The sequence below is a fragment of the Portunus trituberculatus genome, chromosome 35, assembly GCF_017591435.1.
Source record: "Portunus trituberculatus isolate SZX2019 chromosome 35, ASM1759143v1, whole genome shotgun sequence".
Taxonomy (NCBI): domain Eukaryota; kingdom Metazoa; phylum Arthropoda; class Malacostraca; order Decapoda; family Portunidae; genus Portunus; species Portunus trituberculatus.
Window position 1 is genome coordinate 21,250,032 of NC_059289.1, and position 26,204 is coordinate 21,276,235.

General features: G+C 39.9%; 1 long non-coding RNA gene across 1 annotated transcript; it reads left to right on the plus strand.

Annotated features, from left to right (window-relative positions):
* The first annotated feature begins 473 nt into the window (after positions 1-473).
* LOC123513159 lies at positions 474-25,893 on the plus strand. Its single transcript, XR_006677281.1, has 3 exons — positions 474-534; positions 8,477-8,532; positions 25,829-25,893. It is a non-coding gene; the product is annotated as an uncharacterized LOC123513159 (long non-coding RNA).
* Positions 25,894-26,204: the final 311 nt, after the last annotated feature.

Consider the following 26,204-nt stretch of genomic DNA (forward strand, 5'->3'; position numbering starts at 1 on the left):
GTGACAGCTGCAACAGTAGGACAGTCATATCTGTATGTTGTAGGCATTGTACAAAGCTGCTGCACTATAGGGACTTGATTGACCTTATATTCTAATACAATGAATACTGGACAGATCAGTGCTGGAAAAATAGGAATTAAGGAGCAAGGCTGATGAACATTTAAACCTATTTTCATTAATACTTGAGAGGTGTGGTAGTACTTTTTTGTCGCACTTATCTCCTTCAAGGTGATGCGTCTCTTCTAACACACTGATGATAAAGGTTTGAGCTTGAATATTTGCAGTTTTTAGAGAAGTGTATGTATGGCAAGAGGTGGTGATTCCTTAGACACAAATTAATGCTGACTTTTTTATTTCAGAACCTGCCTTTCCAGATCAAGAACAGATTTAAGCTCACTGTTGTGTTTGTCGCTTTCTTCGGCTCTGGCATGGCCCTTCCCTTCGTTCTTGTGCGCCATCAGCTGCTCAAGCAGTGAGAGGGAGAAACTGTCTTTCCCTCAAATATGTATATATACATATGTACGTATGTCCAAGGTAAGCATACTTCACTGTAAGGCATAGGAAAACACTGAGCAGGAATAAAGTAATTATAAGATTAAGCAAATACTTACCAAGGATGAAGGTTGATCTTAATTTCATGATCATTTGACTGCATCACTTTTAGGCATTCATTGAGATGCTCCCCAACCGTCTCCCTGCTCAGCCTTCAGAGTGTAGTTTTGAGAGAACCAGATCAACAGTTGAGCTCTGACGTATATAATGCTTAACCCTTAAAGTACGGGGGGTTGATTTACTTTCCATCTGTTACAATGGGGAAAAATCACACCTGTCAAAAATGCTAAAAATATTTTTTCCTTATAAAAACATATTTTTGTGTTATTCTGAGTACAACGATGTCGTTTTTAACATATTGTGACCTCTGAGAGCAAAGTTATTGCATATCAAAAAATTCATGGCAGAACCCGCCGCTAAGAAATACACCCAAGCTCCGATAACACTGCGTGCTCTCTCTCTCTCTCTCTCTCTCTCTCCTTTTTGGGCATTTGAATTTGACATAAAAGTAGGAACTTTTGCACTTTCATGTCAAGAAAATGCGAAATCAGATATATGAAATGATGTGTAAAACAGGAAAAGAAAAAGGAGCCACATATTACAGGTATTGTGGATTTCTATAATAATTGGAATCTGGCAACTCTTATTAACAATGGTATTCACGTGACTTGGCCGACAAGCACAGTCTTGTAGAGGCAACCATAGGTGACACACACCAGCGCATTGCTCGAGGGGAATAGGCTACGTGAGGAAGTTTATGAACGTCGCTGTGAGGGTTGGTCTCTGTCTCCCAGATCACTGTCAGAAACACTACTGGAGTCTTCACTTTCTTCTGTCTCAATAAAAAATTCACTCTTCATTTTCATCACTCCCCAATGTCATTACCGAATAACACTGACATAACATCACACGGAGTACTGTTTCCTCCTTCCCGGTCACGGGGGTCGCCAGATGTCGCCTTGAAATGGTAAAAGATGACCTATTGTGAGGGAACATATGTCTCAAGGCTCAAGCAGGTGAGTGAGAAAAGATGTCAGATACCTCCACTTGCCCCAGGACCAATAGTGAGGGGGAGAGATTCAAACGTTTGGTGCAGAAAAATTGTGATTACCGGTACGATTCATGCCTCTCTGCATGTGACGTTACAATCATACCGATACGATCACCGTATTTTCAGGGTTAAGGGTTGGGTATGGGTGGGCATTGAATGTCTAAGTAACACAGTCAAATGCATGTGAAATTAAGATCAACCTTCATACTTGGTAAGTATTCGCTTAATCTTATAATTTCACTTTGCTCATTTGATTGCGTACTAAGGCACCCAATGAGAGCTTCAGAGGGGTTGCTCAAAACTACACATACATAATACAACAGAGTAAAATAATACACCTAACCCTCTTTTATCGCGTGAAATTGGTGCCTAAAAAAAAAACGCGATAACGGAAGTGAAGAATAAAAAGGTAGTAAATAAATTGGTGCCTCAACCCAAAAATGTTCTTAAAAAATTTTCCTGTTACCCTAAATTTACTACAATTAATACTGGAGTTGCTTATTAACATTTGACAATCTGAAATGAATGAAAACCACCTCTGAACAACAGAATACCACATGCGAGACTGAGGGGTGGTGGTGGTGGTGAGCAGTGTGACTGGAACCAATCAGCTCCCTTATTCAAATCACGTGACGTGAATACTCAGCGATGATTGGCTGCTGGCTCCTCTTCCTCCTCCTCCTCATGATCATCATCCTTCTCCCCCTCCACCTCTTCCTTTTCCTCCTCCTCCTCCCCCCATCTAAACATTCGTCGGTGTGTGGTTGGGATACGGGTACTACTACTACTACTACTACTACTACTATGGGTGTGCGATAACGACTTTCCAGATACGCTAAAACTGAATTTTGCAGATTTTCATAAATGCGCGATAACGCCTAAACGCGATAACAGAAGGGCGCGATAACGGAGGGTTAGATGTATACTCAAGGGAACTAAACATTTCATTCCCTTTTCTTTACAATGTAACATGTACACTACTATAACAAAAATCCAAATTGTCTTCAATTATAGAATTCCAAAAAGTTTCTATATTAAGCTAATACAGCATCTCCAAAGTGCAACTCTAACAGGCTTATGATAAGTAGAGAAGGTAGATGTCCTGGACCATCCTATTGCTTTCACAATGGTTGACAATGGTAGATAAATCGCTGCCTTGCTGGATGAAGCTGGTCTGATAGAGTGAGGAGAAAAAATAGATAGATTAATCCCAGCATATTTCATAACGTCCTTCGTCCAGTGCCTTAACCCTTACAATCCCGCATTAATTCTGGTTATGCCTTCCCCCCAGCCCGCATTTGCGAGGGAAAAAATTGTTTTTTCTAAACATTAATTAGTCTTAAAATATGAAAATTTAAGACAAAAATATATTTGAAAAGACAGCAAGAAGAAAATATTTCAACACTTACAGCTTGAGAAGCGATGTTAAAGTCAAGATGTTGACAATGATCCCCTACAAAGTCGCACCACCAGAGATGTGATAATACAGTGTAAATTTGATATACAGGTGATCCTCGGGTTAGGGCAGTTTTTCATCGGTCGAATCAGCGTTTATTCAAATCATGAAGCAATTTTTTCCATAAGATACTTAAGAATTGGGGATAAGGACTAGACCCCACAAAACAACACTATAACCTCAAAAAAACACTAACTTAGACTAAATCAGTACTATTAAAGGCTTAATTTATATCTAACTTTTTTTTATTAAACATATAAGGGTTCTGTACAGTATATTTTTGGAAATAAAAACACTTGCAGTGGTCTCGTGGTACTTGTCCCTTTTCTTCCAAATTGTTGATACTATTGATCTAGGGACACCCATTTGTCCTGCAACGACACTGAGCTATACCTGCCTCACACTTTCTTATAAGCTCAAGCTTATCTTTGAAAGGCAGGAAATTGTGCCTCTTAGGGCTGGGGGTGGCTTTCCGTCGTCTTGAGTCAGACAAAACGCAGTTTTCCTCTAGCGTCAATTTTTAGTCAAGTTAAGATTATGGTTTGTAATTAACACTTTTATAATAAAGTTAATTCTCTTGTTAATTGGGATGATGCTATAATCTCAAATCAATAGAATCTTGATAAATAGATAAATATATATTTGTACATATATATTTTTTTCCTAGCCTAACAGTGAAAAGTAGTTCAGTTATTTGTTTACATTTCTCTGGGAGTGCAACATTCCAAGGCAGAACTTCCAAGGAACAACTGGCCAAGATGAGCAGCACTGTTGTTTATGAGTGAACAAAGCTGTCTGAAGAGTTTCTCATAGGGAGCATTAACCCTTGTGCGGTGGTGATCGTTCATGAACGATCGCATCGGTACGTTTCGTGCGGCGGTGATCATTCATGTAATCATGATTTTTCGCACCACTTTAAACTTCCCGTTTTCTTACTCAAGTCGGAGGGTGAGTGTATGTATCAGGTAACACTGTCCAACGAGTTGAGTTGCCAGTTTTGCTATTTCATCTCAGTCTAGTCTCACATCTTTCCATCTTGGAGGAGACATCTGGCAACCCCCATGGCACTGCGGGTGGAACGTCCCCTCCGCATGAGGCGAGATATCACAGCAATGAGATGGATAGTGATATATACGTGTCATTTGGGAGTGATGTGGATTTTAGTGAAAGTGAAGACAAGAATGAATGAAAGAAAGAAAAATGAATAGAGAAAGAGAGAGAGATTAGAGTAGGTAAAGGCCTAGAGTCAAAACAAGCTGACACATATTCTCTCTCTCTCTCATTGGAAGTACAATTTCTTCACCCAAAAGATATGCCCAGAGAGAGAGAGAGAGAGAGCAAGCGAGAGAGAACTGGCGCGCTGGTATCCACGGTGGGTTACATCGTGGCTATCAGGAGGAATATTTGATAAGCAATAACTTTGCTGTCAGAGATCGTAGCAAGCTGCAAAGTACATTAATGTATTCAGAATTTCAAAAAGAAATGTATTTTCATGAGTAAAACTATCTCCTGTGATTTTTTTTTTAGTTTACCATTTTACCTGCAGATGGGAATGATTAATTTATAATTACCCCGTCGCACAAGGGTTAAAGGCCAAAAATAGCAACGAAAGAATAGCAATGGCTTGCTGGGGGTGAAGGGGCCGCCATGTTTGTTTACAGTTGACAAACGTGACCAAGGCGGAAGCGAGCTTGTGTGTGACGACCAGCGTCGACGAAAGTTGACAGTCTTCAGAGAGTTGACAGAAAAGTGCTAGTGTGATGCCATCTTAAGCGATGCACAGGGTAGCGTCGGGTTACACTTCCACCTGACAGGCTGGCGGCAAATTTGGGGTGGCGATGGATTTGGCTGGTTGGGTGGCACTCAAGATATGAATGTCGAATTGTCGAGTCAGTCGGTCGAACCTTGAGGATTGGGTATTAATTAACTGAGTTTGAATTGGCAATAATTTGAACTGTGAACAGTTAAATCAGGAGGATCCCCTGTATTATGTTAGTTTTTCTTCACTTTTCAGTTATTTTGTAATTTAGATGCATTTCCATTACTTTATCAAACTTGTTTTACACAATTTTTCCAATTTACAGCAAAATGTCAGCATAAAACAATGCATGCGACTGCCTCCTTTCATGACTGCAAAGCTCTGAGGGGATGTACCACGCGTCCTTGACTCATAACTCGAAGATAATTGGTGGCTAGTGAAATGGCAACAGTAACATGCTTTTTTCAATATGAAATGAGGCGGGAAAACTTGCGCCGTAAATATATGTGAACGGATATTTGTCCACAAACGTACATATACAGGCAAACCCCGTTTAACGAAGGTTCACACAACGAAATTTCGCTACAACAAAGGTTTAATTTTACTACCATCTGCTCGTTTAACGAACACCAAACTCGCTTTAATGAAGTTTTATCCAGGTAATTTTTTTCAAATTTGAAAGCCCCACCATATCACGCAAGCTGACAGGCTTTTGAATACACCAGGAGCTGCTGGTACTAAGGCCTGCCTCAGGAAAAATCCAGGGACCCCTATAGAATAAAGATCAAGATCAAGATCAAGCCTCTCGTGGACAACACGCGCAACATTCACTCCCCAGTCAAAACGTAACAGCGTCAGCAGCAGCTTGTCTTCCCTAGCTCAACTTACCACCAAAATGCCCTGCAATTGGCCTAGTGTTCGTAAGAAGACCAGGAAGTCTCTTACTCTCCAAATGAAGCTAGATATTATTCACAGACACGATAGAGGCCAGAAAACTATAGCAGTGCTGGCCACTATCTTGACTCCATATTATACTGTCTCTATTTTCAAGTCAGCAGACTCTATTAAGAAGGCTGGTGAGACCGTATCTTCCTTGCAAGCTAAAAGAACCGCCTGAACTCGTGACTCTACAATGGATAAAATGGAAAGCCTTGTGGAAATGTGGTACATAAGTTTTGTATGCAGTACAATGATGCGCACTTTGTTTATATTCCACAGGTTGCCGGTTAGTGTCTTTCCGTTTCACTCTTCCTCCCTTCATAAAGTTAAGATCATCAACATTATAAAGTTACATACATACATACATTAGTGTACATTATAATGACTTAAATTAAACTACCTAAATGTTTAACTTCATAATTTTTACTTTCATTAAACCTTTTACTGTACTATGATGCACTCTCGCTTTGCTTACTCTCAATGGAAGTTCAAATCAGGGGTTAAACTTGTTATAATCGGTTCGCTTAACAAGTTTTGCTTAATGAAGGGTTTTTAGGAACGTAACCCTTCGTTAAACGGGGGTTGCCTGTACGTGTACGGGACGGTAAGGGTTAAGGTGTCCCTAGTTGCTGGTTTATCATAAGATTTTGTGGTTATGAACAATGAGGTTACTTTCCCCCTTTTTTTTAAAGTCTTCTCCAAATAATTTCTGAGTGCTGTGTGCACACACAACCTCCTATCAGGTGCGTAAGCCTTAAAACTTATTTGTGATAAATGGCTCCTTGGTCCTGATGTCTTAAGAAGATCTATTGCAAATACTACCTTAGATGAAGTAATAGTCATATATCCTTATGTCTAGCATATGTAATGTCTTATAACGTTGTCCAGATAAGATCAACATTAACATGATTAATTTCTTGGATAATTGAGTTATCATAAGATACTTGTTTGATCCTAAACTCTTTATATGCTCAAGCACTACCTCAGGGTCCCATGTGACATTATACCATGGGAGAGCAGGGTCTCTCTTGAAACACTGCTTTCATGAATCTAGACACCAATAAGTGCTGATCTGTTGGTTTGCCGTCAATATTTGCAATTGCAGAAATGGAAGATCTTAATGTATTTACGGAACTTTACTTTCTCCCTTTCCTATATTCATTAAGAAGAAATTCTAAGAGCAAATTTACGGATGGATTAATTTTCCCCTTGATACAAAATAACAACCATCTCTTAATACAGGCAAACCCCGCATAACGAATGGGTTAGGTTCCAAAAAGTGTTCATTATGCAAAAATTTGTTGTACGGGGTCCTAGGATGAGTAAAAAAAAATAAAAAAATAAATAAATTTTAAATGCGTTGAATTCGGACACGGCAGTGGATGGTAGTGATGGTGATTTGGCGGTGTTTTCAAACTCGGCCAAAATTTCCCCAATAAAAATTTTGTTATAGCGGGGTTTGGTGTTCGTTATGTGACTTAAGGGTAATAAAACAAATTATTCGTTGTGGCGAAAATTCGTTTTGAAAACATTCGTTATGCGGGGTTATACTGTCATTTTGTTGCATTTCACCATGACCCAAGTAAAAACGTTACAACTTCTGATGAAATACCTTGACTCTCGAAAGATTTCCTGATACCACCATTGCTGTGAGTCTCAATGTTGCAGCTCAAGGATGTTTGTGAGATGGATCCTGCAGAAGAGTGAGGCATTTTTGTGGTAATAACACTGGATCCTCCACTAACAATAATAGTGCTTTTGGGAACCAGACCTGCGTTGGCCAAAGAGGAAGAATTACCAATATTGTCGCTCTGTCCTCCTGTATTTTTTGGAGCTTTTTCCCAATGAGACTGAAAGGCAGAAAAGCATAATTTAGTCCTTGTAACCAGGGAATGGTGAAGGCATTCGTATGATAAGCATCAGGATCTGGTTTCCAAGATACAAATTTATCAAACTGAGCATTTATCCTAGTAGCAAATCTAAATCAGGTATAAAAATATTTTGCATAATTTATCAAATAGGTTGTGATCAAGCATCCATTCTGTGTCAATGTTCGTAATTCTTGACTCCTGGTCTATTTCGATATTCTCAGTACCTCTAATATTCTCAGCTGAAAAGGTGATGTTCCTCACATTGGCCCACTCAAAAATCTGCTCAACAATTGTCAATGTCAATAATTTAGTACTTGCGCTGCGATCTATACAAGCTATGACTGTTGTATTATCTGATTTCAACCTAACATGAGTGTCTCTATGATCTCTACATAAAGATTTTAGTCCCAACAACCAGGGGTGTGGAGTCGAGGAGTCGAGGAATTGGCTACTTTTGGCCGGAATTGGAGTCAGAGTCAGAGTCGGAGTCGGAGTCGGTAAAAATATGAGCGACTCCGACTCCTTTACGTGATAAATTTTTTAGTAAAGATTCCACTTCAAGGAGTTTGCTACAAATTGGGAGAAATTGACTTTGTGGAGGATGTGTCCAATCAAAACAGTCTGCAGGAATATTGGTATTTTTAATATTTTCCATGCTTTTTATTTTGTTAAGGAAGGAGGGCGGTACATGTCGCAACAACCACCCAGACAGCAGATAATACGGGTATCCCCTTTTGCCATATTTTATGGTATTTTGCATGAACTAATGCTATATTTATCATAGAGGTTAATTGCTAAGTGATATCCAACGATGGTAAAATGAGTGTGGTACTATGCTCGTTTTTCAGTAAAACGACAGAACCCCCCAAAATAAGCCACTCCCACACCTTTTCCTGATTGGCAGGTCAGTAAATGAGGTCTAATCTCACCCCTTCCTCCTCTTCTGTCTGACACACACGCACACACACATGTTGCTTGTGGCACATCACGTTATACAATATATGTATGAAACATAACGACGGTAAATATGTGTGTGTGTGTGTGTATTTACCTAGTTGTAGTTTTACAGGGCCTGGGCTTTATGCTCGTGTGGTCCCGTCTCCATATCTACACTTATCCAATTTTTCTTTAAAACTATGTACACTCTTTGCTGACACCATTTCCTCACTCAAACTGTTCCAAGTCTCAACACATCTTTGCGGAAACTAAATTTTTAACATCTCTCAGACATCTTCCTTCCTCAGTTTCTTACTATGCGATCTTGTGTTTCTAATGTCATATTCTTCTCTCAGGATTAGTTTCTCATTATCCACTTGATCAATTCCGTTAATCAATTTATAAACTTGTATCAGATCCTCTCTCTCTTCTCTGTTCCAGGGTTGGTAGATCCATAGCTTTTAGTCTCTCCTCATATGTCATCCCTTTAAATTCTGGAACCATTCTTGTAGCCATTTTTGTAGTCTCTCCAATTTTCTTATATGTTTCTTTTTTTATGGGGTCCACACAACTCCTGCATATTCCAATCTAGGTCTTATTTTAGTACTTATCAATTTCTTCATCATTTCTTTGTCCATATAGTGAAATGCTAATCCAATATTCCTTAGCAAATTATCGTCTCTGAAAATTCTATCAATATGGCTTACCAGTTGATTGTTTTCTTCCATTGTCACTCCCAAGTCCTTTTCCTTTTTACTTTTTCTAGTTCTACTCCATCTCCCATCTTATAGATTCCCAATGGTTGTCTTTCACTTTTCCCATTTCCATGACATGGCTTTTGTCCACATTGAATTCCATCTCCCATTTTTACTCCATTTCCAGATCTTGTTTAAGTCTTCCTGTAGTATTTCACAATCCTCTTTTGTTTAATGACTCTGCACAGTTTTGCATCGTCCGCAAACAGATTTATGTAACTGTTCACTCCCTCTGGCATGTCATTTATATATGAGAAAAATTATTGGCGCCAATACTGACCCTGTGGCACTCCGCTGTCTACTGTTCTCCACTTGGACTTCATATCTTTAACTATCGTCCTTATTTGTCTCCCCTTCAAGTAATTTTTCATCCATCTCAATGTGCTTCCTTTTAAGCCACCCTTGTCCTCTAACTTCCATAGTAATCTTTCATGTGGCACTTTATCAAAAGCCTTTTTAAATCTAAATAAATACAGTCAATCCATCCTCTCTCTCTTGTACTTTATCAACTATTCTAGAGTAGAAACTCAATAAATTTGTTACACATGACTGAACTTTTCTAAAATGAAATTGGCTATTTGATAATAATTTGTTGTCTTCAAGGAACTCGATCCATTGTTTCTTTATTATTCTTTCACACATCTTGCATATTACACTAGTTAGTGATACCGGTCTGTAATTTAAAGGTTCTTCCTTCCTTCCGCTCTTATATATGGGAACCACCTCAGCTCTTTTCCACTCCACTGGTACTGTTCCATTTTCTATTGAGCATTTTATGATGATGTATATAGGACTTGCTAGTTCTTCCCTACATTCTTTCAGTATTCTACCTGAGACTTCATCCGGTCCCATTGCCTTTTCCTCATCCAGTTCCGTCATCAACTTTTTTTATTTCAAGTTTGGTTACTTTAATCTCTTTTATATGGACAGTCTCTCTATTACCCTGTGGTCTTTCAAATTTGGATTCCTTAGTAAAGACCTCATGAAATTTACTATTTAACAGTTCTGCCATACTTTTTGGGTCTTCCACCATTCCGTTCTCCCCTTTTAACCTTTCTATTGTTTCTTTGTCTTATTTTTCCATTTATGAATCGGTAGAACAATTTTGGTTTCTTACATTTTTCAACAATGTTCTTTTCATAGTTCCTTTTTTCTTCCTTTCTCACCTTAGCATATTCATTTGTTGCTGTTTTGAAGTTTTCCTTATTTTCTGGATTTCTGTTTCTTCACCTTTTCCATGCTCCATCTTGTTTCTCCTTTGCCCTAGCATACCTTGCATTAAACCAATCTTTCTTTCCTTCTTCTTTAGGTCTATATTTCGGGACATATTCCTTGACTCCTGTTTTGTATATTTCCAAAAATAAGTTATATTTCTCTTGAACCGTTTCTGAGTTTTCCATCTCCCAGTTTACGTTTTTAAAATATCTCTTGAGGTTCTCAATATCAGCCTTTCTGTAATTTAATCGGTCTCCTTTGTATGATTCATCTCTATCTTCCTTTCCTTCTTCTATATCCATTTCTAATATTATATGGTCACTCTTTCCCAATGGGCACTTATATCTTATGTCATCGTTAATTTGTATATCCCTTGTAAAAACTAGGTCCAATCTCACCGGCTCATCGTTTCCTCTGAATCTTGTGTTTTCCTTTACTCTTTGGACCATCAAATTATCTATCATTAGGTTCAGGAATCTATCTCCCCAGGCTTCTTCCCCCATACCACTTTCATAATTTTCCCAGTCCACCTCCTTACAGTTGAAATCTTCTACTAATATCACTTTTCTTCTTTTTTTAATGATTCTTGTAAGACTCCTTATTGTGTCATTTATCATGTCTTTATATTCTTGATTAGTCCATGAATTTGTTTTTGGTGGCACATATGTTCCAATGATTGTGTGTGTGTGTGTGTGTGTGTGTGTGTGTGTGTGTGTGTGTATTTACCTAATTGTATTTACCTAATTGTAACATACGGAAAAGAGCTATGCTCGTGTTGTCCCGTCTCCATATCTATTAATGTCCAGCTTTTCTTAAAATCATGAATATTCCTTGCGTTGACCACTTCCACGTCTAAACTATTCCATGCTTCCACCCTTCTATGAGGAAGCTATATTTTTCACATCTCTCCTATAAGTGGCCATTTTAGTTTTTCCCATGCCCTCTCGACATTCTTTCATTCCACATACACAGATCTTCCCTATCCATTTTTCCATGCCAATCATCACTCTGTATATTGCTATCAGGTCTCCCCTTTCTCTTCTGTTTTCCAGGGTCGGAAGTTGCATTCTTTTCAGTCTGTCTTCATAAGTCAAATCTCTTAAGTCAGGCACCATTTTTGTTGCAGCCCTCTGTACTTTCTCTAGTTTCCTTATGTGTTTCTTTAAGTTCGGAGCCCACTGTATTGTTGCATATTCAAGCCTCGGTCTTATCATTGCAGTAATTATTTTCTTCATCATTTCTTCATCTAAATATCTGACGCCACTCTTATGTTCCTCAATAAGTTCAATACTTCTCCAATTATTTTGTTTATATGTCTCTCTGGCGATAGGTCATTGGTAATTGTCACCCCAAGGTCTTTTTCTTCATGACTGGTTTTATGTCTTCATTTCCTATCTTGTACATACTCCTGATTCTTCTTTCACTCTTGCCAAACTCTATTTTCTTGCATTTTGTCGTGTTGAACTCCATTTGCCATGTACAGCTCCATTTCCATATTCTGTCCAAGTCTTCCTGGAGTAGTTCGCAATCTTTGTCACATCTCACTTTTCTTAACAATTTTGCATCGTCTGCAAATAGGCTCACATAACTGGACACCCCATCCACCATGTCATTTATGTAGACCGCGAACATTACTGGTGCCAACACTGATCCCTGTGGAACTCCACTCTCCACCAAGCCCCATTCTGATGGTCTGTCCTTAATTATTGTTCTCATTTCTCTTCCTACCAAAAGTCTTCCATCCATTTTAGTAAACTGCCATGCACTCCTCCTACCATTTCAAGTTTCCAGATCAGTCTCCGTGTGGTACCTTATCAAAGGCCTTTTTAAATCCAGATATATTCCATCAGCCCAACCATCTCTTTCCTGTATTACATCTATCACCCTCGAATAGTAACATATCAGGTTTGTCGTGCATGAACGCCCTTTTCTAAAACCAAATTGACACTCACAAAGTATGTCATTTTCTCCAAGAAGTCTGTCCATCTATTCTTCACCACCCTCTCACACATCTTAGCTACCACACTTGTAAGTGACACTGGTCTATAGTTCAATGGGTCTCTCTTGTTACCTGATTTATAGATTGGGACAATGTTAGCTCTTTTCCAGTCTTGGGGCACTACACCTTCCCTTAATGAGGCATCAATTACTTCACAAACTTTTTCTGCCAGTTGCTCCTGCATTCTCTTAAAATCCATCCTGATACCCCATCAGGTCCCACAGCTTTTCTCACTTCTAAACTCCCCATCATATTCTTGATCTCCTCCACAGTTACTTGAAACTCCTTCATAATCCCTTTCTGTTCCATTACCAGTGGTTTGTCAAAAGCAGTCTCCTTTGTGAATACCTTCCGAAAGCATCCATTCATAGCCTCTGCCATTTCCTGGGATCTTCACTGCATACTCCATTTACTTCTAAACTTTCAATACTTTCTCTATTTTTGATGTTGTTGTTCACATGTCTGTAAAAAGCCTTGGTTGGTCTTTACATTTATCAATTATATCCTTTTCTTGTTTCTTTCTTTCTTCTCTTCTAATCAACACATATTCATTTCTTGCTCTTTTGTAACTTTCCCACTGCTTAATCCGTCTTTTCCTTCTCCACCTCTTCCATGCATCCTCTTTTCTTGTTCTAGCCTTTTCACATCTATCGTTAAACCAGTCCTGCTTTCCAACTTCTCTATGTTGTCTTATTGGTACAAATTTTTTCTCACCTTTGTATATTTTTATAAATTCCTTCCACTTTTCATTTGCTCCCTTAGCACTCTTGAATTTCATCCAATTTGTCTCTTGAAAGAATTTCTTTAGGTTTCCAAAATCTGTCTTGGCATAATTCCATCTTCCCACTTTATATTCTTCATTTCTTCTAGATTTCTCTTCATCTATCACCTTGAACTCCAAAACTGCATGATCACTCTTTGCTAAAGGGCACTCCACCCTCATCTCCTCAATGACCATTGGCTCTGTACTAAAGACCAAGTCCAGTCTTGACGATGCTCCCTCTCCTCCAAACCTAGTATCTTCTTTGACCCACTGAGTTAACACATTTTCCATTGCCAGTGTCAATAGTGTATTTCCCATGTTGTCTCTGATCCTTCCATTGACCAGTCCTCCCAACACACCTCTTTACAATTAAAATCTCCCATCATTATAGTTCGTTCACAGCCACCCAACATTTCTTCCAGACATGTTCCTGTATCACTTATCATTTCTTCATATTCCTGTACTGACCATGCATTTGTCTTAGGTGGTACGTACACCACTATGTAGTGCCTCTTTTTCCTTCATTAGTTTCTGCTCTGATCTTTAGCACTTCTGCCTTTCCCATACCTTCTTTCACTTGATCCACCTTTATATCTTTTTAACCAGCAACATCACTCCTCCTCCCATCTTACCTACTCTATTTCTTTTCCAAACATTATATTTCCTTCTCCAACCATCATCAGGTCTTCTCCCTCTCTCAGTTTTGTTTCAGTAAGACCCACAATATCTGGGTTCTTGTCCCTCAAGTAATCGTTGAGTTCTAAAATCCCGATATCACTCCATTTATGTTGGAATACATTACATTCCGCTCATACGTGTGTGTGTGTGTGTGTGTGTAATTCACTGTTTGATCTGCTGCAGTCTCTGACGAGACAGCCAGGCGTTACCCTATGGAGCGAGCTCAGAGCTCATTATTTCCGATCTTCGGATAGGCCTGAGACCAGGCACACACCACACACCAGGACAACAAGGTCACAACTCCTCGATTCGTCCCATAGCTACTCACTGCTAGGTGAACAGGGCTACGTGAAAGGAGAGACACCCAAATATCTCCACCCGGCCGGGGAATCGAACCCCGGTCCTCTGGCTTGTGAAGCCAGCGCTCTAACCACTGTAATAATAATGATAATAAACGGTTTATTAATTAGGCAATGTAAAAAAAAAAAATACACTGAAAATGTACAGGGGGGTGGTGGGACATTACCACAATGAACTAAAAATGCTTAACTTAACTATGGATAAACTTAACCTAGAAATTCACTTATTTATTTAAAGCTCGCACAATAGTGGGCACCGCGCTGAGCCGGTACCGATCCGTGCGCGGTGCTCTCAAAGGCACTGTACTGTGCGTACGTATGTGTGTGCGTGTGTTTGTGATATGAAGATTCAATTACATCCTCACATAAAGAAAGGATACAAATTTATAATATATATATATATATATAGTACATGGTTTATGAAGAAACATTGCACGAATTATAATTTTTTTAATATTCATTTTGTTGGGAATAAGGAGTGGTGAGTAACCTGACACGGTGAAATGTCCTGAGACACCTAAGCTGAGACAACTTCGCTCTCTCTCTTTCCTTGTGTGAGTGTGTGTGTGTGTGTGAGAGAGAGAGAGAGAGAGAGAGATTACATTCTCATATAAGGAAAGGATATAATATAAATTAATCATAGATATATGTATGTACAGTACATGGTTTATGAAGAAATGTTACAAAAAGTTTTTTTTTATTTTCAATATTCATTTAGTTGGGAATAAGGAGTGGTGAGTGACCTGACACGAAATCCACTGAGACATCTTGGCTACGACAATGCTCTCTCTCTCTCTCTCTCTCTCTCTCTCTCTCTCTCTCTCTCTCTCTCTCTCTCTCTCTCTCTCTCTCTCTCTCTCTCTCTCTCTCTCTCTCTCTCTCTCTCTCTCTCTCTCTCTCTCTCTCTCTCTCTCTCTCTCTCTCTGTGTGTGTGTGTGTGTGTGTGTGTGTATTTACCTATTTGTATTTACTTATTTGTGTATTACAGGGCCCGAGCTAAGCTCTCTGTGTCCTGTCTCCTTGTCCATTCCTGTCATATCTCTCTTTCATCTGATTGACACACACTGCGTCAACGACATCACTGCTCAGTTTATTCCACTTATCAATGCTACGATGCAGGAAACTGTATTTTCTCACGTCATTTAGACAGATGTCTTTTATTAGCTTTTTTCCATGTCAACTCTCTGTCCAGTATGTCAATCTTGTTCACCAATTTATACATAGTTATCATGTCTCCTCTTGTTCTTCTCTCTTCTAATGTGGTCAGCCCCAGCTTCCTCGGTCTTTCCTCATAGTCTAACTCCCTGAGTTCTGGTATCATCCTTGTTGTCAGCCTCTGTACCCTTTCTACTTTCTTCACATTTTTCTTCATATGCAGTAACCAGACACAAGCTGCATATTCTAACTGGGGTCTTATTAAGGTACATAATATCTTCCTCATCATTCCTTCATCTAGGTAGTGGAATGCAAGGCCAATATTTTGAAGCATGTTATATGTTTTCCCAAAAATCTTGTTAATGTGTTTCTCCGGTGACAAAGTGTTTTGCACGGTTACTCCTAAGTCTTTCTCCTCATTGGTCTCTTTAATTTTCTCATCACCCGGCCCGTAATCCCAGTTTGGTCTGTATCTACTTCCCATTTTCATAACGTGTGTGTGTGTGTGTGTGTGTGTGTGTGTGTGTGTGTGTTTGTTTGTTTGAGAGAGAGAGAGAGAGAGAGAGTTAGTGCATTCTCATTTAAGGAAAGGATATAATATAAATTTATCATAGATATATGTACATTTATAATAGATATATGTATGTACAGTACATGGTTTATGAAGAAATGTTAGTTTTTTTTTTTTTTTTTTTTTAATATTAATTTTGGGGAAAGAGTGGTGAGTGACCTTTCACGGCGAAATCCCGAGACATCTTGGCTCTGACTCTCTCTCTCTCTCTCTCTCTCTCTCTCTCTCTCTCTCTCTCTCTCTCTCTCTCTCTCTCTCTCTCTCTCTCTCTCTCTCTCTCTCTCTCTCTCTCTCTCTCTCTCTCTCTCTCTCTCTCTCTCTCTGTGGATTATGTCAGAGAGAGAGAGAGAGAATCAGGTCACTCACCACTCCTTATTCCCAATAAAATGAATATTAAAAAATAATGATAATTGTTCAACGTTTCTTCATAAACCATGTATTGTATATACATATGTCTATTATATATTTGTATCCTTTCCTTATGTGAGGATGTAATTGAATCTTCATATCACAGACACACGCGTGCACACACACACACACACACACACACACACACACACACACACACACACACACACACACACACACACACACACACACACACACACACACACACCGTCGTTACGTTTCAATATCATACGATATTGTATATCGTGATGTGCCACAAGCAGCATATGTGTGTGTGTGTGTCAGAGAGAAGAGGAGGAAGGGGTGAGAGTAGATCTCATTTACTGACCTGCCAATCAGGAAAAAGTGTGGGAGGGGCTTATTTTAGGGGGTTCTGTCGTCTTACTGATAAACGAATATAGTACATCGTGTGATCCTGTATTATACGCGTTGCGTACGCGTCTCCATTCTCCCCCTTGCTGAGCTAGGCTGACAACGCTCTTTAGCAGATGCCAAGAAGGCCTCATCAGCGAGAGAAAAAAAAAAACGGAGTCAGAGTCGCAACCTTCAAATTTTTTGGAATCAGAGTCGGAGTCGGTGTCGCAACATTTAAATTTACTGGAGTCGGAGTCAGACTTTTGAAAATCCGACTCCACACCCCTGCCAACAACACAGCCTTCAATTCCAGATTGTTAATATGATCAAACTCCTGAAATTTCCAATTACCACCAGTTACCATTGAGCCCAATTTTGCTCCCCAGCCTGTTAGTGAAGCATCTGTTTGGAGTTCTGATTCAGGAGGAAGAGCTACTATAGATATAGTCAGAAGTAATGTTGACCCACCAACGAATTAAATCACGAGAGTGGTCATACAAGTTGATTATCGCCTTATAATCTCCTTTGCTTTTAATAAGGGCCATATTTCGAACGATCTCGAAAAATTTGTATCTTAAGGATGCCTGAGGAACAGCAACACCTGCAAACACTGCCAGACCAATAAATGATGACAACTCATGCAAAGTATTTGTTTTCTTAGTCAATAATGAACGACCTACACAGCGAATCTGTTTAATATTGTCATCAGGTTATGTTACAGTAATAACAGAGTCCAGAATAACATCAAGAAATTTCACTCTTTGAGTAGGTACCAGTATAGACTTCTTGATGTGAATTGTCAGTCCTAGTGAGTCAAAAAATTGCATTGCGTAATTCACATTACATAAAAGTTCCTCCTTTGATGACGCTACAAAAATGCAATCATCAATATAACAGGAAACTAATATTCCTAGTTTTTAGAGATGTGTTAGAGCCGGCATTAAAAACTTGGTAAACAATCTAGGAGCAGATGACAAGCTCTGAGGAAGGGATGTGAACTGGTAATGATAATTTTTCCATAGAAAATGCAACCACTTCTTGTGATCTGGATTAACATAAACAGAAATAGGCATGTTTGAAATCTGTTGTCATAAAAAAGCAATTTGGTGATAACAATGGAAGAATATCTGTAATGGTCTCCATCTCAAAGTGAGCCAAAGCAATGTTCTAATTTAATTCTTTCAAATTTAATATAGCTCTAGCAGTAGCATCTTTTTGGGTTGTGGGAAAAGTCTTGTTCTGGAAAAGTACTACTACACTCTTCTATAGCACAATTGATAAATTCCAACATAGCTAAATCTAAAGCTTGCTGGTCCTTAGAAGACAATACAAGTGGATTTGGAAATTTGGTTTGAATAGGCAACTGATCAAAAGAAATAACATTACCTACAAGTATATCATAAATTAATTTATCTCAAGTCATAGCTTTCCATTGATCTCTATATAAAAAGGTCTTTCCTCTTGAAAAATTGTCAGGGGTGTTAAGTGGTTCATACACGTGTATGTGCTCACCAGAGGAGGTATTACTGAGGGTACTTGATGTAGGTTTTCCTCCCCTGAGGCTGTTTTTGGCTTAGAAAAGGCTTTGTGTTGTACCTAGAATGGGCATATTGCTTGTCTACCTGTCACTTGTTGTAGTAAGGCTTATATATCCTGTGTTGTCCATGTAAGTTTGCTTTCTGTATGTTGTATGGCTTCCCCAGCTTCTTTGTCTTGTGAATCTTGTCACATTTTTTAGTGACATCAAAGGGGAAGAGTTCATTTGTCCCCACTTCACATTCCCATCTACTGAGTTTGACTAAAGCGGAGTCATTCACATGGATACAAGCGACTTCTTTCCTTATGTGATTCAGGTAATTAAATGCAGCGGCCAAAAATCTTAAGCTGTCATCTAAGCTAACCAAATAATAAGTTTGTTGGACGATTTTTCTGTTCTCCTAAGTCACTTATCAGCTTAGCAACAGGCACGATAGCTTTGGAGATGAGGCAATTTGTCTGTGTTAGCCGGGCATGTAGAAATTTCCCACCAGTATTCCTAACCTGGGAAATATCATTATTAGTTACCGGTGCTTTCAAGTTTCCAACATTAGCTGGTAGTTTAATCTTGGCAGACATGGCTTTCACAGAGTCATCACTCGGTCTTTGTTGTAAACTTATGTTTAAAATATTGGCCAATTTATCTGATAAGACCTCGCCTTTTTCTTTCTCCCCGTGAAAAGACCCAGCTAAGTCATTTAGTGCCTTCTGAAAATCATCATGGTGATCAGAAGTGCCAGGTTGGGGCTGGACCTGGCTGAAGATGTCATCCAAACAATCCAAAGGATTGTTTCCAACGTAATCTTTTATCCAACTTGTTACTTGTTGAAGGCTCGCAAACTACCATAGCCGCGCTTGTTGACTCGTTGAGGCAGCCGGCTGTACTGTACGAGCGTGTGGCACTTAGTAGAGTCCTCTTTCTTTACTAATAATTTAGAACTATGTTCCTTGGAACCGTTCTTATCACTTCTCGCCTGATGAACGCCTTGGCGATTCGTGTTTATTATTGTCTCTCAGACATGCCACCACCCCTGTAAAATAAATAGGAATGACGCACAAAATTAAACCGAATACACAAACAGCTTACTGTTGTGCACAAAGAATTGATGGCTTACCAGTCAATTCTAGAGAAAAACCAAAGTCCAGATATGTCCTGCACAGAAAGTAAAGAAGGGGAAAAGGCAGAGCTTCAGCCAGTGTGTTGACTGGGCAGGGTCAAGTGGTGAACTGAGCAGGGAGATAGTCAGGGAGCATCTCATTGGGTGCCTTATTATGCAGTCAAATGAATGAAGTGAAATTGGTTGTTTATTTCATGTGAAAGTATTATTGAACACCACATTATTGAAAAATTTTCAAAATACTTAATATACATAAGAAAAATATTTGTTGGTTATTTTTATATAGTGATAATTAGTGATATGTTATGCAGTCATTTGCTCCTTGCCTGTATCAAATATCATTGTACTTTAGTTATTCAGTTCCTGCCCCTTATAGAAACTGCAGTTGTTTGTGTTCATATAACAATTGTTACAGAATTTACCTTCAATTTCTTGCATAGGTTTTCAGACAATACATATTCTCCCAATGGTAAAGTCAATATTTTATGTGGCTGAAAGCATTCTTAAAGATGGCCTGGCATTGTATTGTTAGTTGCAGGAGTGTCTTGTGGATGGGAGATGAACAGATGACAGTGGAATTTATTGTGGATGAAAATTTGTAACAGGACTGGAATAGAGAATTGTCGGTTTGTACAGTAATATCTTGAGATACAAGCCACAATTTGGTCCAATATTTTTTTGTGTTTTGAAATGTGAGTTGTCATTCAAGAAGCTGCCACAAGTTGGTGCATCAGTCCAGTCTCAGCTGAGCTAGTAACTACACGTTTCTGCTTATCTCATGCACTGATTGTTTTTTCCTCATTTTCACACTATTCACTGACCATATTTTTTGTTTAAAGAAAGTGGAATTTTAGTTTGTTTAAAGTTTACATGTAAATTGTGCCTGCATCCCTTCCTCCCTCCCTCTTCCTCCGGCATCCATCTCTGTTAGCCGTAAACATCTATCTCCAAGGTGATAACACTTAATAAAACATTTCTTTTATATATATATATATATATATATATATATATATATATATATATATAATAATGTAGAACAGATTGGTGGATGGGTGGTGAAAAGAAACTCAGAAGTAGCAGGAGTACTTTATTTCCCTAACATTTTGCCCATAGGGCTTCCTCAGAGAGAATGATACAGGCAGGCAGGCAGAGCAGTATATATACAAGACAGGTGGATCACGTCGCGGCGTGCTGGAAAATGGAGCGTGCTGACTGGTCCTTTCCAGGCGGCCTCCCAGTCACCTCTATGGTGAGCTGCGCCACTGCGCGTGACAGGCATACAAATCTCTCTCTGTGGTTGGTAGTTTTCTCCGTTGTAATATATGCTGCCTCAACTGTTTTTCTTTCCTTCTTTTGTAGTCCTTTTCGCAGGGTCGTCACTTCTTTCCAGTCTGGCAGGTGTCCTTTGTCCCTGGCATGCACCACTAGTGAGATGGACGTTCTGTGGTGGCGCATGTCATTTTTGTGCTCGTAGATCCTTTTCTTTAATCTCCATCCTGTTTCTCCAATATATGCTGATGAGCATCCACTGCACGGTATTTTATAGATGATGCTGTTCTCGTTTCTCATCTGTTGTTGATTGTTGGCAACGATGTCTTTCATCTTTTTCCCCGCACAATGGATTATCCTTAAGCCAGTCCTCATGAGTAAACGGGCTATCGGTGCCGTTCTCTTGTTTTCTTTTCTTTTCCAAATTTCTTTCTCTCTTCTTTTTAGTTTCAGTAGCATGCCTGTTGGGTACAATAATCTTTGGAATGCTTCCATAATGTACGCGCACTCGTTGTGCAGAAATTCTTCACTGCACACTCTGAGGGCACGTAAGAAGAAACCAATCACTGTGCTCGATTTTGTTTTCATGTCGTGCCGTGAAAAGAAATGAACAAAATCGTCTTTATTAGTTGGTTTTCTGTATACGAAGAATCTTGCTTTATAATTTTTTCAGTCAATCACTGTATCTAAAAACGGTAACACACCATTTACTTCTTCCTCCACTGTAAATTGTACGTGTTCATTTACTTTGTTGAGCTGAATGAGCTTGTCGTTAATGTTGGTATCCGTGGGCATTATCACTAATATATCATCCACGTAACGAAACCATAGTGAGGTTTAGCCATGGGTTCCCCCGTCAGTGCAGTTATGGCTTCCCTCTACATGGAGTTACTGGAAAGTGAAAGTTTAGGGCACAGTGATTGGTTTCTTCTTACGTGCCCTCAGTGTGCAGTGAAGAATTTCTGCACGACGAGTGCGCGTACATCATGGAAGCATTCAAAAGATTAATGTACCCAACAGGCATGCTACTGAAACTAAAAAGAAGAGCGGAAGAAATTTGGAAAATAAAAGAAAAGAGAATAGCACCGATATCCCGTTTACTCACGAGGACTGGCTTAAGGATAATCCACTGTGCGGGGAAAAAGATGAAAGACATCGTTGCCAACAATCAACAACAGACGAGAAATGAGAACAGCATCATCTATAAAATACTGTGCAGTGGATGCTCATCAGCATATATTGGCGAAACAGGACGGGATTAAAGGGATCTCTGACACAAATGACATGCGCCACCACAGAACCTCCAACTCACTAGTGGTGCATGCCAGGGACAAAGGACACCTGCCAGACTGGAAGGAAGTGATGACCCTGCAAAAAGGACTACAAAAGAAGAAAAGAAAAACAGTTGAGGCAGCATATATTACAATGGAGAAAACTACCAACCACAGAGAGGGATTTGTATGCCTGTCATGCACAGCGGTGCAGCTCACCATAGAGGTGACTGGGAGGCCGCTTGGAAAGGACCAGTCAGTGTGCTCCATTTCCCAGCACACTGCGACGTGATCCACCTGTCTTGTATATATACTGCTCTGCCTGCCTGCCTGTATCATTCTCTCTGAGGAAGCCCTATGGGTGAAACGTTAGGGAAACAAAGTACTCCTGCTACTCTGAGTTTCTTTCACCACCATCCTATATATATATATATATATATATATATATATATATATATATATATATATATACATATACATATACATACAGGCAACCCCTGATTAACGAAGGGTTACGTTCCTAAAAAACACTTCTTTAAGCGAAACTTTGTTAAGCGAACCAATTATAACAGGGTTAACCCTGACTTGAACTTCCATTGAGAGTAAGCAAAGCGAGAGTGCATCCTAGTACAGAAGCTTCCCAACTTACGAACATAATGGGGACTGAGAGGCTGTTAGTAACTCCATTTGTTCGTATATCCAAAGTCGGGTCTTCATTGCCTTTTTTCCCATTGTTTTAAAGTTTTGTTTACATTAAGAATACCTGTACATAAATCCCAATAAGTACGACATACCTTATACAGTACCTGTAATATGTAATGCTTTTAATATTATTTGATGGTGATTCATACAACTTTAATGTAGAAACATATAAAAAGAAAATATATTGTAGTGGTGACTGGCTGGCGAACCGATCGATAAGATGGCGTTTGGTCAGCTGGGCAGGAAAACACAACCAGGGCTGTCACACAACATGAAGCCTATCCGTTAGACCGGGGGATGACACCATACCATACTGAGAAAGATCGATAAACATGGATAGAATAACATGGCGTCGATCAATGGGGGTTGAACAGGTGTCTAAATCTGGGATGATTAAGCGTCTGTATATTGGGGTCAAACAGCTGACATGGTTACCGCTAAGTTAGAGACTCGCATTTAGGTTACACATTTTAACGTTAGGGCTATGTCAGTTACATACATGAAAGCATTTCACATGAAATGTAAAACAGAAAACATTGCATGCTTGAAATAAAAATGAGGGAACTCGTAAGATTTACCTTGTTCACTTGGATTTATTGGGGGAAGTGGTGGGCGAGGAAGGGGTTGACGAGATGGAGGAGGTCGTCAGCATCGCTGTCAGCGTCAGGCGTGTGGGTAGAGAATGAAGATGGCACTGGCTCAGGGGTAGATGGCACTGAATGAGGAGTGGGTGGTACTGTTGCCACTTGCCTGCAGGTGATAGGTCATGGTGTGCTGGTGCATTGTGCTGAGAAAGACCATGAGCTCACCTCAGGTGTGAGACTCAAACTGCACCCCTTGGTTGGTGATGACTATAAATACCACTATAAATAAGATTGACTGTGCCACTAATGGGTGGAAGCTGAACAGCACTTCTCATACTCTTCAAGTACTCCTACAGGTGCTGACTGTGCCACTAATGGGTGGAAGCTGAACAGCACTTCTCATACTCTTCAAGTACTCCTACAGGCGCTATAGGCCATAACATAAAAAAAAGGGGAAAAAAAATGAATGGTGTTAGCAGCCCCTGCCTGCCTCATTTCTCTAGTGGAGCCAAGCAGATGGCAGTCAGCAATTGTGCACCCTGTCTCCTAAACACCTGTGGTAAAAACAGACCTCTGCATCTGTTGGGGCAGGAGAGGGAGTAAGGGTAGCCTCCAGGTGCTGCAGGGAGGCTTCTAGTGAAGCAAGGCAGGCCTCAGTGGAGTGGGACACTGGAGCCAGAGGTAGGTCATGTTAAGCCACAGTGCCCACCACCACCTGTTGTTGGAGGACATGGAGCATTTGGGAGTCAGCGTAGGGGGTGTGGGTGTTCTATTGGGGCTGTAGCACTGACGCTGCACAGGCAGACCAGGGGGGAGAACTGCTGGGTGGAGGGGTGGGGGCACTCTGTCCACGAAAGCCCCATATTCCTTCATGTAGTCGGCCTGTGGGGCTACTGCCAGCTGGAAACAGACAGGGTGCAGCAGGAGAGGTGAGTTTGTGGTGCATCACCTTCTCCGAGAGCGGAAAATATGCCGCGCAGGGCAGAGAATCTGGCCAGGAGCGCTTGGGGTGGCTGCCGTCATACCAAGCTGAGTCCAGTGTGGAGAAACAGGCCTTGTGAGACCACCCAAAAGCCCCCATGATGGCAGACTTGATGGCAACATACCTGTCTGCCTCCTGGAGGGGCAGCCAGGACACTGTATAGACAGGTGGCAACCTCGGAGGAGAGTGCCCATACAACCGCTTGGTATTGCTGCAGGTTGGGGAGGTCCATGCCAGCCCAAACAGCCTCGAGGTGCAGGAACCATGCCTCAACATTGTAGGTGAAGGGTGGCACATGCAATAAGTCACTGAGTACACTGTCACTAGCACTGCACTGTATTGTATTATTCTCTGTAGCCAAGTTGTCGTAGTGTACTGTTTATTAAAGTACACGTCCGGTAGCAGCAACAGGACAAGCTGATATGCAGGTGGTTGTGAGTTGTGGGCAAGCTCAGTGCTGACTGAGTCACTGACCCACATGGTCTTGGGATTCAGACAGTGACCTTATCTACGAGTAGATAGGGTAGCATCAGGTCAAACTCTGCACCTGCATTGGATTAGTGGAGTGAGTGTGCTAATTTTGTCCGGGGAGGTCACTACAGGGTCAAGATGATATATACAGTAAAGACTCAATACTCAAACTTTGTTAATTCCAGATGGCTGTTCGAGTAAAGCAATACTCTACTTAACGAACAGGATAGGGGATGTCAAAGCTATTTGTAGAGCGAAAATTTGTTAAGCGGACGTAATTTTCTCATAGGAAATAATGGAAATAGGGGGAATGCTTTCTGGGCTGGTCCCCAACATACTACATAGGTTAAAAGAAAATTATATACAAGTTTCGCAGTGTATTGGGCCACTGGTGTACCACTACTTTATGATGTCATATGAGTCATTGGAAGTTAGAGGAGCTATGTACAAATTCTCTCACTGATAGCTCCAATGTAATTTGTGCAGGAGTGGATCAAAGTTCGCTGCGGTGAGGTAGAGTCTAGCATATTGCACTAACGTGGGTAACGTGTTAAATGGCGAAAAGACATTGAGCGGAGCAGAAATATGGTCAACCTCTTCGTACTGCGGAGCGGGAGAGAGTGAGACAGGCAGCCAATACCAGCACCAGGAGCGCTAGAGACAAGTGGGGAGCCAGCCAATCACAGCGAACCTGCCGCGTTTGGTCCCTTACCCGGCAAATTCAAACCCAGAAAATTTGTTTAATGTTTAGGGGGTAACTTTATATAGTACGTTAAACCGGAAATTTGTTAGACGAACGTTCATTAGGCAGAGCATTACTGTATTATATAGACTGCCTCAAGTGAGACATACTGCCTTAGGAAGGATTTTGTTGCAAAATAGAAATAGAAGAGGTACTATTGTGATAAAAAAAAAAAAAAATAGTAGGAGAGGAAAACTACTTAAATGGTAAATGGAATACTACAAATAGCTTGTTTATTATAGGATTTGTTCTGAACCTTACTTTTAATGTTTTACACATACCTATATAGTATGTGGATATTGATTTAATTTTCATATTTTCTTTCTTTTCAGGTCTTAGTGGAGTGGCTGATGATGTAAAAAGGAAATTGTAATTTAAAAATAAAGAGGAATACATTTGTTTTAATTATTTTGGACCTTCTGTAAAGCTGTTTGCTTACAAATCTACTACTCTTGGTCTTCTATGATCTCCTATTGCAGGAAAGGAAGCTGAATGATTGTGGTAGAAATCACTACCAACATCCTGCAAAAAGGAAACAAAACAAACTAGAGCAAATATAATGAAAGATGTCCTAGGCTAGAAAAAAAAAAATAATAATAAATATGAGATGATTACTGGTCTTGCACTTATTTTAATAATCTCACTCATCACACTTTGTGTTTTCATCACATATTAAGTGTGACCATAAAATTAATTCTTTAAATGCAC